Raw genomic sequence first — 15,925 nt, forward strand, 5'->3', positions numbered from 1 at the left:
GTAAGTAGATCTCTGAGAATAATAGTACACACAAATTTAAGTTTAGGGGAATAGGTACAGTGAATATGGGTAGTAGGGGAGGTGATATGAATAACACTCTGGAATTGAAGGAGTATGAATGGATCATTAGACTTCAGGCAGATGCCAAGCCGGGTTTGAACAATGCAGTTAGTTTAAAGCCGGTATTAATAAAAAGGCAAAGAGAAAATGTTGAATTTAATTTAATATATATTTTTAATATTGCTATGTATATATTTCTATATGTCTAGAATATAGTAACATGTTTTAAATAATTTTAGGTACCATTCTTCTAAATGTTAATTTATTTTAAATGCAATATCTTATTAAATCTGATGTCATTTTAAAAGTTAATTGTTAGTTCATGATGTTAGGCTGGCTGTGACATGTGATTTCAAATGGCTCCCTATTTAAATAATGAAAGGTTTATTTGTTTTTATGCACTGATGAAGGGTCGTTAACCCGAAAGCTTTGCATTAAATTTTGGTGTGATTTGTTCGTGTTTGGATCTATTTTGCACAGTACTGCTTGTTGGTTTTCTGACTATTCAAATTATATACCGACACATGAATCGGTTCAGGAATCCATATTTATGGGGACATGATAAAATGAAGTATTTAGGAGTATTAGCTCAGAGAAAGCATCCTTATTGGCTAGTTTGAGATAAAAGGGTTATTTCTTGTTTTATATAAGAACTGCATTTGCCCTTGTTTGCATCTAGCGCACCATAGTGCACTGCTGCCTAGTGGTGGTTATAGATGCAAATGTTTTGCTTGTAAAATTTTCCCTTAGCAATTTTCTTGTGGTCCGCCAGAGGTTTTTCATGGCCCTGCTCAAATGTCAGGTGGAACACTAAGCCTAGCCTCAGAGGTACCAACACACCTCTCACACACTAGCCATTCCCAAGTGCAACCTCTTTTCCTGACCATATAAATTTACCTAACACTATGGATGGAAATTTCCCCCAATTTCTCCAGCCAGCTTGCTCAACATGGGCATCCTGAAGCAGTTTAGCAACTGCCTCATGTTCACCAACAACCCTATACAGTCCACACAAACTCAACACGTGAGAGATGCAACTATATTAACAACTTTGAATCCATGTTATCATACACACCAGTCAGTACATATGACAATGAGTTGGTGGTAAACATGCACACCTAACCTCCTACTCCATGCTAGCCCACATCATACATATGGAGAGGTCCTCACCAGAAACATACCTAAACACCAGACCCCTCCCAAACACAAACTCACTACACATAATACTTCCTCTGCAGAACACAACACACATAACAGCTCATGCACCAGGGTCTCACCTGTAAAGCCCTTAAGGCAAAACACAAAACCAAACATATTAGTCACAGTTGAGTCCATCATGACACACACAGATGTTCCTCTCATAAGGCTGGATAAGGAAAAGGTCACAGTCAACTGTCAGGTGTCAGGATCTGCCATATCACACATGCACTCAAGTCTTTCAAAAACAGGTACTGTTATGACTCATTCATAGTCCATGTTGGTGTGAATGACTTGAGATGTACCTCTCCAGACTATACGAAGCGATACATGACTGAGCCCTCGGATTATGTGTCTCAGGCAGGTATGTCCCTATCCTTAAGCAGCAGTTTACCATCACCTCTAAGATGATGCCTTAGTACAAACAGAAAATCACTGACTTCAATAACTGGCTTAGTTTCTGGTGTCATTATAAGGGGATACATTATCTGTCAGTCTGGGATGACATGACTGACTGACAGACATTGATGCTTTGCCAGAGATGGTCATCTGTCATCCCAGGGATTTCAGCTACGGGCTAAGGCTCTTCCCACCCCCATAGAGCCTTTTTTGGGCAGGGTCTCAAGGACAAAATTCCCGGCGTAAAAACTCCAGCTAACAACAACCTCAAGGTTATGCTGCTAAACGCTGGAAACAATCCTCACAGTGGAAGACACAGGCATTCATGCAGTCATGTTAGCCTGGTTCAAGGCCATGGAGAGCACCACAGTTATACCAGGCTAAACCTCCTTCCACACGTTCAGACCACAAACTGAAGGTCTGAAAACTAAAGGAGGCCGTGTATCAGTATTCACTAAAGATAAATACACCTCCAGATTGGTTAAACACTGACTCCCTGGGGATACTTCAGGTGCACTTAAGTATAGGTAAGTCATTGCCAGCTACAGGACCCCCTCCATGAATCAAGACACCCACTCTGCCTATTGGGATCTACCTGAGTCTATCAAGATACAGCCGAACACCATGATTTTTGGATGAATAACTACCCATCCACTGACTGGGTACATAATTCTTGCTCTAACACATTTGCCCAAAGGAACTTCGATTTTGTTAACACCAAAGCCCTGGACCAGCTGGATGACACCCTCACAAGGGGTGCCAACATCATTGATCTGGTGCTTACCAATATGGGGGACCACTGTGATGTCTTTCCTAGTGAGATTTAACCACAAATCAGTCTCATTTGAAGTTACTATCACACCTGACCCCCCCCCCCCCCCCCCCAGCAGCAACTAAACTAAAAAAAAACCTGTTACAGGATAGTATAAATAGCTTCACTGCACCTCCCCCTCAGATGGAACTGGCAACTATGCAGAGTTCTACATCAGTGCTTTATACAAACACCTGTATAACTACAGTGATTCGTCCATATCCGACGACCAAAATATGCTACTCAAGGAACAGCAAACTTGCCTAGTGGACAACTGTCATTAACTGGCTTTACAATAAGAGGAAGAAATTGCTGCCTAAGAGTAAGTGGGAGCAAGCCCTAAACTTGGAACATTCCCTCTTCCCTCCTCAGCTTAAACAAGACTTCTTGTGAAGTCCTTTAAACTATGAGCTTTGGCCAGCTAAGACCTGCATGCAATCAACTGAACGCATAAGTGAAGTTAAGTACATTTTTATCTGCACTTTTTTCAAATAATACACGATTTAAATTAATTTGTGTTGCATTGAGCAATATCTAGCTGGAAATTGTGACTCTGTTTTTTCAGTAGGTTCCCACCCACCCTCCCTGTTTTTGTTTTGGTGTTAATCTTGGTGGCTTTGAAACTGCCCGCCCCTGTTGTAAATTTGCACTTGGATACTCCTCCTGGTCCCATCTTATTTGCTCACTCAAAAAAATGTATCTGCTTTTACTGTATTTGTGTTTCTTCCTACTTTATTTTGCTTTTGCATCATCTTAAAAGTACTCAATTGTATTTATTACTACTTGGTGTAACTCATTCTAAGCCTTTTAGTTTAAGCACTTGGGCTTCAGACCAGTTATTTTACATTAAGAGGATCCGTGGTCTGCACTTTTGTGGGAGGAGAGGCTGGACTCTGCCCTTCTGGGCTGGGAATTTCTGGTTAAACACTTATAGTGCCTGCATATTTGAACTGCTTCTTACTGAAATTGGTACACCTTGTTTGCTGTAGCATAGACTAGATCTAGGCCTGCTGAATCTAGCTTTGTTTGTATAACTTGAGCACTAATCCAGGCATTCTTTAAAGTATTCAATTGTATTTATTACTGCTTGGTAGTAACTTGATTAAAGTGTAGCTATCATTCTAAGTCTTTTGGATTAAGCACTGCTTGGTAGTAACTTGATTAAAGTGTAGCTATCATTCTAAGTCTTTTGGATTAAGCACTTGGGCTTCAGACCAGTTGTTTTACATTAGGAAGGTTTGTGGCCTGCACTGTGGTGGCAGGACAGATAGCTTACATCCTTCTAAGTTGGGAACTGCTGATTGAGGGCTCAGTGTCTGTTATTCTAAAAGTGCATTAGTTCAGGTTGAAGCACTTGGGCTTCAGGCCAGTTATTTTACATTAAGAAGGTTTGTGGTCTGCACTCTTGTGGGAGGAGAGGCTGGACTCTGCCCTTCTGAGCTGGGAATTTCTGGTTAAAGTCTTATAGTGCCTGCATATTTGAACTGTTTCTTACTGAAATTGGTACACCTTGTTTGCTGTAGCATAGACTAGATCCAGGCCTGCTGAATCTAGCTTTGTTTGTATGCTTGTTGTTGTTTGCTTGTTATTTAACTGAAATGCTAATTCCACCTAAAACGCGGCTTTTCAGCGCTTCTGTGGATCCCTAGTGATATCTGCATTGCTTAATCTTATTTCCTTGTTTCACTTGAAAGAAAGTTACTGTTTGTCGTTTTTGCATTTAAGTTACCTGGCACTTGCTCACTAAAGCAATTATATAAGTCAGCACTAAAAAATTAAAAGCACTACACCCTCACAAACTCCCCTTGAGTACCTTGTTCCCCATTGGCCCTTTTATCAATTATAAAGGAATTCCCAATACTATTCTAGCATGTCCAAAGGTCAGTTGTCAATCTCCTCTCCGGTCCAGCTGGTGAATCTGGGAATCTTGAGGCAATGTTACAACTGCCTCATGTACACAGACAACCATCTCCTCCTCCCAACAAATTCCAACACATATGAGAGATGCAACTATATAGCCAAACTGGAGGCTAAGCTCTCTCAACTCAGTACTGGCAAAACCAGTCCGGAGGAGAAGGAAACCACACTCACTACAATTCCAGTCTCACATAGACCTACCACGACAGCAAACCAAACACATAAACACACAAAAAAATACTCGGAGGCTCTAAATAAAAATCTGCCTAAGCAGCAGAGACCTCCAAAGCAGACAGCCAAGCAACCGCTACCCCAAAACAAAACACGTGCAACACATAGCTCACAAAGCCAGTGTGCCGAACAGTCACAGCCCTTAAGGCTAAACTACACACTTGTAATAGGTGACTCTATCATCAGGCACACTGACGTCCCACTCACCAGGCTGAACAAGGAGAAGGTCACGGTGAGCTGCCTGTCGGGCGCTAGGATCTGCCACATAACACAAGCACTCAGGTCACTCCAAGGCAAGTACAAATATGACTCAGTCATTGTCCATGCTGGTGTGAATGACCTGAGACGTACCTCCCTGGACTACATGAAAAGAGACATAGAGGAGCTCTCTGAGCATGTAGCCCAGGCCGGTATGACCCTGACCTTGAGTAGCATCTTACCCTCACCAAGAATGATGCCACAATATGAAGACAAGATGATCAATTTCAACAATTGGCTTAAGTATTGGTGTCATTCAAAGGGGCTCCAATGCCTGTCAGCCTGGGATGATATGCTCGACAAGCCACGATGCTTCGCTATGGACGGCTTGCACCTGTCACCTCTGGGCTTTCGGATATTGGCAAAGGCTCTTGCTACCCCCATAGTGCCTTTTTTAGGCAAGGCTCAAAAGACAAACCCACCTCCATAGGTATCACAAGGGATAAGAAACTAAGAGTAATGCTACTCAACGCCAAAAGTCTAAACCTCAAGATGCAAGCACTGGAAACTCTCCTTAGCATGGAGAACATCGATATCTGTGCAGTAACAGAAACCTGGTTCAAGGCTCCCGAGAGCACCCCAGCACTACCAGGTTATACCTCATACCATGCTTTTCGGCCCCAAAACTTCGACCAAACCACAAAAGGAGGGGGAGTATCAATATTCGTCAAAGATACCCACATCTCCAGGTTGGTGGCACAGCACGAAGCATCAGAGACTATCCATGTGCAACTAACAGTGGGTAAAACTGCCTTCCAGTTTATAGCCTGCTACAGACCACCCTCCCAAACCCAGGAACCCCACTCGGCCATCCAGAGAACACTGGAAAATATGAAGGTCTCTCCAAACACCATTATATTGTGCGACTTCAACTACCCAAACATAGACTGGGAGCATTACTCTAGCTCCAACACCCTAGCCCAAAGGATCCTAGAATTTATAAACTCAAATGCTATGGAAGAACTTGTTACCACTCCCACAAGAGGGGAAAACATACTGGACCTGATCATCACCAACATGGGGACTCTATGCTCCAGACCAGAAGTGTATCCCTCACTGGTAAGATGAGACCATAAACTAATCTCACTGGATATTCACATCCCGACTCCACCCCCTGCCCAGAAAACCACAGTGAAAAACTTCTCTAAAACAAATTTCACACTCCTCAAAACCGAGGTGGAATCCTTCAAAGCCCCCGGGCCTGTGGAAAATACGGCCCAGACCGCAGAATCCTTTATAAACGCATTCTATGAACACCTTCAGGAATGCATGGATCATGCAATCCCAAATAAAACCAAGACCCAATCCTCCAAAGGCAGACAACCCCAGCCATAAACAAACTATACAATAGGAGGAGGAAGCTACTACATGATAGAGCAAAATCCCAAAAAGGGAAGGCATCTCTTATCAGTATTAGCAAAAAACTATGGGTACTCAAAATCGTCTAAGGCCAGCTTAGAGAGAAAAATTGCACAGGACACTAAGGATAATCACAAGGCTTTCTTTAGTTATGTTAGGAACCTGGGTGGGAATTCCCAGATATGCTCAGAATTAGTCCAAAATGACAAAAAATACACCGAACCCACAGACATTGCCAACATCCTAGCTGACAGGTTCAGCGCAACCCCCCCCCCACCAAAAGGGCAAATATCTATCCCAGCAGAGTGCTGCCCCCTCACATCTCAGATGCTCAGGTAAGAGCCGCGCTCTCCAAAGCAAAAAACACAGCATCAATGGGACCAGACGGTGTCCCGGGCTGCGTCCTGCATGAACTCCAAGAAGAGCTAAACCCAAACATAAAACTACTGTTCAGTCTCAGCCTTACTACAGGATATGTACCCAAAGAGTGGCGTACAGCAACAGTGGTCCCTCTCCACAAAGGTGGTGCCTCAACAGATCCTGGAAACTATTGCCCCATAAGCCTGACTAGCTTGGTCTGCAAAGCTATGGAAAGGATCATCATGGACCTCATAAATAAAGATATTGGGGACCTACAGACACTGGATCCTACCCAGTTCAGCTTTGTTAAGGGCAAATCCTGCCTCTTAAACCTGGTCGATTTCTTTGAAACAGTCACCAAGGCCACTGATGAGGGGAAGGTGGTCCACACAGCCTACCTGGACCTCGCAAAAGCCTTTGATACAATACCCCACTCGGGCATTATAGATAAGCTCACCAGCTTAAATATAAACCCCTATGTCACTAGATGGGTTGCAAACTGGCTCAAGGACAGAACCCACATGGTTAGAATTGCTGGAGCCATGTCAGACTCCAAACCAGTTACAAGTGGCGTCCCACAAGGCTCAGTCCTGGGACCTCTCTTGTTCGGTATATATTTCTCGGAGGTACAGGCCAACACGGAAGGACTGTGGCTGACCAGGTTCGCAGATGACTGCAAACTGGGAGCCATAATCGACTCTCCAGCCGACACAAGCATCCTCCAAAAGGGCCTCATAGAAACAGACAACTGGTGCCAGAGCCATGGCCTCAAGCTAAACGCCAAAACGTGTATAGTCATCCCCTTTGGCAAAAACAAAGTGCCCACAAATTACCACATAGGTGGTAATCCATTAAGTACGGAAGAAGTAATTTGGGACCTGGGGACCCAAGTTGATAGCAATCTCTCATTTGACAACCACTTGGCCAAAGTGGTTAGAAAAACATTTTATATAGCCCACCTAATCATGAAGGGATTCATATCTAGATCACAGGAGGTCATCGTGCCTCTTTACTCATCCCTCATCAGGCCCATAATTGAGTACAATGCCCATTTTGCGATGTACCTTACCAGACACCTGCAGCAACTGGAAAGACCCCAAAAGTACCTCACCAAGAGGATCAAAGGGCTCAAACACATGCCATATGCTGCCCGGTTAAAGAAACTCCAGCTCTACTCAGTGGCATACCGCCTGCTCAGAGGCGATCTATGCCTGATGTATAAAGCCATGTCCAACCCGGAATTAATGGACATGCTGCACCTCAGAAAATCCAAATCCCATCGAGCTACGCGCTCGAGAGACTTGAACCTCAGCACTGAAATAAATAGGACATGCTGGAAGGACAGATTCATAACCCAGAGGCTCCCTTCAGTCTGGAATAAAATCCTAGTCCAGGTTAGGCAGAGTCCCTCATTGACTCTCTTCAAGAGGAATCTTGATGAGTGGATGGGAGATCGTATGTTTACCCTGGGTATCACTTCTGTGTCACTGTTAGACAGAGGCACAGTATACTAACCTCGAAAAAGGGCATAGCAAAATTAATTTAAAATGGGTGGCAAAAGCCAAACACACTCTGGCTAGGCTTATAAATGTCCTAGGGCAGATAGCCTAGTATGAACCTATAAACCAAAGCAAACTATGAATCCAAATTAGCTTCCTCAAATAAGGACAACCATAAGGCATTCTTTAGTTACATCTGTAACCTAAAAAGAAAGGCCTAGATCTGTGTCGAACTGGTAGTTAATGATACCCCATATACCGAGCCTGTGGACATAGCGAACAGGTTCTGTGATAATTTAATTTCCCTTTCCCCACCACACATACCCCATGACATCCCTACCCCCTGTCCTCCACATTGTATCTCTAAAGAGCAGGTCATGAACGAACTTGCTAAGGCCAAAAACACAGCATCTGTGGGACCTGATAACATCCCAGGCTGCATCCTACATGGGTTCGATCAGTCTAAACACCAGCTTCACCCCAGCTGAATGGAAAAGGGCCACGGATATCCCCTTGCACAATCGTGGTGTTTCCACTGACCCCAGGAACTATAGACCTATTAGCCTGACTAGTCTTATCTGCAAGGCCATGGAGCGAATCAACAAAGATATAGGTAATCTCCAAACACTTGACCGGACTCAGTTTAGATTTGTCAAAGGGAGATCATGTCTGTTAAACCTGGTGGATGTCTTTGAAACAGTCACCAAGGCCCTGGACGAGGGGAAATCTGTGCATACAGCCTACCTAGACTTAGCTAAGGCCTTTGACACTATCCCCCACTCAGGCATCACTGACAAACTCACCCAGCTAGGTGTCAACTCTTATATTATTAGATGGGTCACTAACTGGCTCAATGATAAAACCCATATAGTCAAAATAGGGAAATCCACCTTCAACAGCAGACCAGTAACCAGTGGTGTTCCACAAGGATCAGTCCTGGGACCTTTACTGTTTGGGATCTATTTCTCTGAAGTACCAGCTAAAACTAAAGGTCTGTGGCTGACAAAGTTTGCTGATGACTGCAAAGTGGGAGCGGTCATCGAATCATCAAATGATGTCAACGTCCTATGAGAGGATGTTACACAAAAAAATGATGGGTGCTAAAGTCATGGCCTTAAACCCAATGCAAAAAAATGTATTCCCTTTCAGTAAGTGGATAGAATCATAGGATTATAGCAGATTATTAGGCCAATGGCCCTGGGGCCCTTACAAGCCTACCCAAGAGTTCATTCCCAAAAAAGAAACCTCAGTCAGCACCTGTCGCCCCTGCCAATGAGGGACACAGGTGGAACCCTTGGAACAAATTTGTGGTCTCCCATCCACTCATTAAGGTTGTGCTTGAAGAGGGTCAGCGAGGTACTCTGTTTGACATGTATGGGAAGTCTATTCCAGAAATGAGGTAGCCTCTGGGAGACAAACATGTCTCTCCAGTACGTTTGTTGATGTTGCATATTAGATTCAGGCCTTTTGAGTGGGAAATGCACAGGGCAGGGTTTGAGACTGCCTTGTAGGTGAGACACAGATCACCCCTGAGCAATCTGTATGATACAGAGCAGTGTGACAGTGATTTGAGCCTGTCTGCATAGGACAAGTATTGGAAGCCATGGATTCTCTTTGTGAGGTATTTCTGTGGCCATTACACTTTGTACAGATGTTTGGAGAGGTACATATCAAATAGGGCTTTATACTCAATTATCGATCTTATGAGAGAAGAGTATAGAGAGGTAATAACCTCCTTTTTTCTGAATGCAATTCTTTTACTTATGAGATGAACTAAGTAAAAGGCTTTTTTGACCACTGCTGCTACATGATGGTTGCATATGAGATTCTTGTCAACCTGAGTACTCAGGTCTCTCACCACAGGTTGTTTACTTAGGGGGTTGCCATTGATGTGGTAACCAGTAGGGGCCGGGTTTTTGCCAAATGGTATGATGACACATTTTTTTTGCATTTAACTTGAGACCATGACTTTGGCACTAGTCATTAGTTGCTGTGAGACACTCTTGCAGTATGTTAACATCATATGGGGAGACAATGACAGCACCCAACTTAGTGTCATGCGCAAATTTGGTCAGCAGTGGCAATTTTCCTGCTAACTACCACATCGATAACACCTAGCTACACACTCAGTGGCGTGAGACCTCGGCACACAGGTTGACAGCAACCTTACCTTTGCTCACCGTGTCTCCACAGTGGTAAGAAGGGCAATCTGTACTGCTTGTCTCATATGTAAGGGCACTGCATCCAGAAAAAAAGAAGTCATAATCTCTCTGTACTCTTCCCTCATCAGGCCACTTGAATACAACGCCCCTTTTGGTATGCACCTTTCCAAGCAACTGCAGAGACCACAAAGGTTCCTCACAAGGAAAATTCAAGGTCTTCAGCATCTGTCCTATCTGGATCGTATGAAATCACACTCACTTTATTTGTTTCATACAGACTAGTCAGAGGCAATCTATGCCTTGCATATAATGCAATCATTGACCATGCTTTATTGGAAATGTTGCATATCTGCAAGGCAAATGGTACACGGGTTACTCGCTCTAAAGACCATAACCTGGTAGTGAGATTAACAGAACCTGCTGGTGGAGCAGATTTGTCTCCCAGAGGTTACCAAACCTTTGGAATGGACTCCCACTTAATGTCAAACAGAGCACCTCATAGGCCCTCTTCAAACACAATCTGGACAACTGGATGGGTAACCATAAATTCACACTGGAGGTTCCACCTGTGTCCCTCTTGGACAGGGGCAATTGGTGCTGATAGTGCAAATAAGGATAGAACTTGGCTAGGCTTGTAAGAGTGCTACGGCCATTAGCCTAGTAACTTCCTATGATTCTAGTGTAGCAGCTAAGGATATGTGGAAACAAACTAAACAAAAGATAATACAAAAAAATAGAAAATGGAAGCTTTGTTATATGGATATAGATAACAACATACAAGCAGTTAAAATGTTTTAGTCCCCTTTAGTCTTCTACACAGGTCAGGCATATTTTTATCAACCACACGAGAAGTTGTGGACAGCAATTAATGCAGAGCTGAAGGACTTTACCTGGGGGGGGGGGGGGGGGCTGGCAACAGTCAAGTGGGATAAGATGATTCTGCCAGTAGAACAGGGTGGATTTGGATTACCTGATTTGAAAGGGTATTTCAGAGCTACACAGTTAAGGCTTCTACAGCACAAGCAGAAAATTATTATTCAAACTGGAAAGGGATAATGAAGAAACAGGGGGAAGCTCAAGAAACAGAGACTGGGATTTTGGATGCAGACCTTTAAGGAGAGTAACAATCATACAGAACATTTTACCTACAAAGTAGAAGAAAGTATCCTAAGAACTAAGCCACACAGGAATGCAGAAAGGACATTCTGGCGATAGGGATGACTGCAATTAGGGATACAGAAAATAGGCAAGAGGATTCTGGAATTTATTGGAGAAAACTGGCAAAGGAATGACGGTATTGGAAGCAAATAACTAGAGAGGCAAAGATTACAGAATGGGAAGACGCTAAGAATTTGTTTGGACAGCAGGTTAGAGATTGATATCAATCTTTGTTAGGAAATGCAGAGTATAGGCAAAGAGAAAGAAATGGGGGAGTCATAAACAAAAGACCAGCAATGGTAGAGTTTTTAGTAGAATCTAGAACAGAAGCTGCCATTAAAAAAGGAATAAATAGAGCGTAAAAACAATGCATGATAACCAAGAATCAGAGGAGGTAAGAAAAAATTGGGAAGAGAGACTGGTTAAGCAATCCACAAACAATGGAAGAATATATGTATGTCTCTCAAATACGAAACAAAATGTAGAAGATTTAGTATTTTTGATTGGAAATGTTTACACAGATATTTTTATACACCAAATACACTCCAGAGAATTTTTCCTAAGGCAGACAGAAATATTGGAGGTGTGTCAGGGAGGAAAGAGATAACTGGGAATGTATTTTCTGGGAGAGCGGTGAGTTGGCAGTCCATAAGTATTCCCTGCTGGCTGCACTGTTGGAGATACTAGCTGGGCAAATTGGTGTGATGAGGGAGACAATTTTTTTGAGCTATGATACAGAATCGGAATTTGCCTAGACATGGTAAGGCCTTGCTGTGTCTAATTATGGTGGCTGCCAAAAAAGCAATTACTAGAAAATGGAAATCAAAATCTAAATCAACCACACTAGAAATAGTGAATATAGTAACAGAGATAAAACAACTGGAACTGAGATCTTTAAAAAATAGTAGGAGCAAACGAATAGGAAACAATGGAAATTGTGTGAAGAATCCATACAGGGGATGAATGAGGTTTAAAAGAAGGCAGGACCTAAATGAGCTATGTAATGCTTGAATGAAAATGACTGGGTAGATTATAAGGGATGTGTAATGTTTGCAACTGAGAGTGTGTCAGTATGGGTTGTGATGTAAAATGCTTCCAACTAGGATTATGTTGGTGTGGATTGTTTTCATTTATATACAAGTATGATTGCCTATGTCTTACGTGATATTTTAGCCACTAAAGAGTACTTTAAAAAGTCAGTGGATGTGTACCTTTTCTCAGCCTCCCTGAATATACCTTCACTAAATAACAAACCTAACTTCCTCTGTCTTACCATCATTTCTTCTCCTCTATACCAAAACATTTACAACTTAAACTAGTCTACTTCATCATTTTTTACCTAACACTATCTCCTTTCCTTCTGCTGCAGTATTTTTTATAACATTTTTCTAGATAATTGTAACTGCATATATATAATAACTGTTCTACAAGTTTTTTTATGAATGATTATAATGTTAACTGTGTTTGTAACGGTTATACTTTTTGCAACTATGTTTTGGAGCTTTTCTCCCCGGGCCTCTGCTGAAACAGGGCTTTTGCTCAGACAACCCCGGTTAACAAATGTAAAATAAAATAAATAAATAGAAATAAAATAATAAGATTTCCTGTTTAAAAAAATGGCAGGAACTGAATAATTTATATAATGTTGCTTAAGTTGCATGATATAGTGCAATATATGTGAAGTATAATGTTTGTGAACGTGAACTTCTTAATACAGTTTCATTCCTTTTATAGAAACATAAATTTGCCTACGTGACAGGTGATAATTCAATAAAGGTATTAAAAAAAAAAACAGTATGGAAAGAAACAGGGCAGTTTATAAACTGCATCAATACACAACTCCTAAGCAAACTTCATCTCTGTGGGTATCAAAACAGCAGAACTGTAGCATGAAATAGTCACTGAGAACTGTAATCATCACTAATGTGTTAAAACTACCTCAGGACACGGGAGACAAAATGCATTAATTCTTACAAAACTGGTTCTGTAGCCCCTGTCTGTAGCCATCCACCAGAGAAGTTAATTCATTCTGAGAGAGCGAGCATACTCAAAAAAAAAAGTGAGCTATGGAAAATAAACTAGTATTTCTACAAATGATAATTTCTTGTGACCTTCTAGAAATTATGCAAGAAGGTGAAGCTTGATTTTTGCTTAAATTGCACTACCAGTAAAATAAATGTTTTTCCCACATTTTTCTTGGTCTTTTTTTCAGGTACTTGCATGCTAAGAACTTCTGCTGATTCTTGAATCCTTTTCCTCAATATTCTAAAATCTATTATTTTGTGTTTTTCTTTGGTTCAGATTATGTATTCATTCAGTTTTGATTTAGCTTTGTGAGTATGTATTCCTCAGCTTCTGATGTACCCTGTATAGTATGCAATTTTAGCCCTTTCGGAATAAAACTGCATGTTTATTCTTGAACCGACTGTAATACTTAAATCTGTTACAAATTTCTCTTTACAACACGTTGGTCCTAGTGAGCTCTGAACTGTCAACATCAAAACATTGAAGTGCTTTCTACTGTACTACCAGTGCATGGCTCACGTTACAGCTTTCCTTCAGAAGCATTTTCTATTTTGAGTTTCAAAGCTGAGTACAGGTGTGTGAGAGTTTCCAACACTTACTATATTAGGATACTACATTTCTTCACCTTATAATAAACCATCCTTGATTAATACAAATGCTTCTGTTAAAGCAATTTGCAGTGCTGTCTGTTGAAGTTTTGAAAATTTGCTATTTAATTATGACATGCAATACAAACAGTAACTAGTTGTTTTTTGACATACTTTTTCATGTTCCTTTTTAAATGCTGAAGTCTTGGCTTCTACTTTACTTTGTTATGCATTTTCCAGGAAGGAGGGAGTTATTTTTTAGGTGGGTGCTTTCGGACATGGGCCACAAAATTAAGGATGTATACACAATTTATATGGCAAATACTTATGGACAATTCAGTGCAGTCAACTAACCAGCATGTATTTGAGAAAGGAAAGGAAACTTGAGTAATCAAAGCAAACTGACAAGACAGGAAGAATATAAAAATGCCACAAGACTTCCACAGGAGGTCACTTAACATTAGACTACAGAGATGAGGGACAGAGATTGCTTCTTCATGGAAAATGCAAGGTATAAAAGTAATAAAATAGACTTCATACAGAAAGCATGCTGAGGCTAGGTACACTGCTTATCTGATACTTAACAGAGCTTTCAACAGATTAACTTGTCTGAGTACTAAATAGCTTCTTTAAAATTTTTATTTATTTTTACTTTTTTTTTTCATCAGAAATAATGCTCTCTTTTTGCATCACACAGAATAACAGCACTAATAAACTTGTTTTTAATGGCCATTTTTAATTTTTATCACTGAAAAATGTCTTTTCTTGTAAAAAAAAAAAACTTTAATGACATTAGGAAGATGAGTTCCATGATTATAGAACTGACTTTCATAAATCTTTCTTAACCAGTTAAATCAGGGATCAGCGCGGACACAGTCCCCCCCCCCCCTGCCATAAATTATGCAGTTGAGTTTCCCACATTTGGGGAAATCACAGGGGTCAACCCCTCGCAAAGTGCAATGGAGGAGCCTCGCCCTGGGAGAACCACCTTCTTGATCATGGTCTCTCCCCTGCCAGGTAAGTATGAGTTACTTACTTATATCATGGTATATGTACAGCTGTACCTTACTTTACAAACATGGTGCTACTTCTAATTTCTTCATTTTTTTTTTGTAAATATTATATGATCACAACACACACTTGTATGGCAACAAGCAGAGTTCAGAAGTCTAGTACTATCCAGTAAATAAACTCTGGTACACTACCATTTCCCATGGAGTAGTTCTCGCCTACAGTAGGCTGTCCTGTTTGTCTTGTCCAGCAGGCAAAGACAGACAGTTACCAGCAGGAGACATTGTGCACACAGGCAAGCTGACAGGCATCACGGCATATCAGGTTTTCAGTAAGAATGATTTGCATACCACATTTCAGTCCCTAGCCCTTTTGTTTGCTTTTTCAAGGAAGTGTTTTCCTGGAAGGAGGGAAGCAGATCCACTGGCCAAAGAAAGGTCTAACAGTAAGATGATACAATGAATCAGCCACGTGTTCTGCTTACAAATAAACTGCTTTATATGAACCACAAAGTAATTTACACAAGTACTGACTACGCCATGACTTTTCAAGATGTAGTGCTTTTTTCTAGCAAGATCTGTGTTTTTATGGCAAAACAGTTACAGTCACTAAATACTACTACACATTAGACAGAAACTTCTGATTTCTCAAAAAATCTATATATATTAATCCAAGTCCTTTTTTTCCTCTCAGCTTCCACTGTGAATACTGCTAGTATGTCTATATGCTTCGTATTTAAATCAATATTTAAAATGCGACGCTGATCTAAGGCATTTACAGAAGGAAGTTTTTTTATTTGACCCGAGTATGAAAGCAGTACACTCAACTCTAAACTGAGTTTGAAAGCAGTACACCAAATCCTTGTGAACTTTAGGAACATTGTTATACTTC

The 15,925-nt window shown here is 41.3% G+C and overlaps 1 non-coding gene across 1 annotated transcript; it reads right to left on the reverse strand.

The window, feature by feature from the left end:
• Positions 1-14,878: 14,878 nt before the first annotated feature.
• Positions 14,879-15,048, reverse strand: LOC122797389. Its single transcript, XR_006364110.1, has one exon. It is a non-coding gene; the product is annotated as a U1 spliceosomal RNA (small nuclear RNA).
• Between the last annotated feature and the right edge of the window lie 877 nt (positions 15,049-15,925).

Source organism: Protopterus annectens, chromosome 3.part0 (genome assembly GCF_019279795.1).
Source record: "Protopterus annectens isolate FY-2018-M chromosome 3.part0, PAN1.0, whole genome shotgun sequence".
NCBI classification, from domain to species: domain Eukaryota; kingdom Metazoa; phylum Chordata; order Ceratodontiformes; family Protopteridae; genus Protopterus; species Protopterus annectens.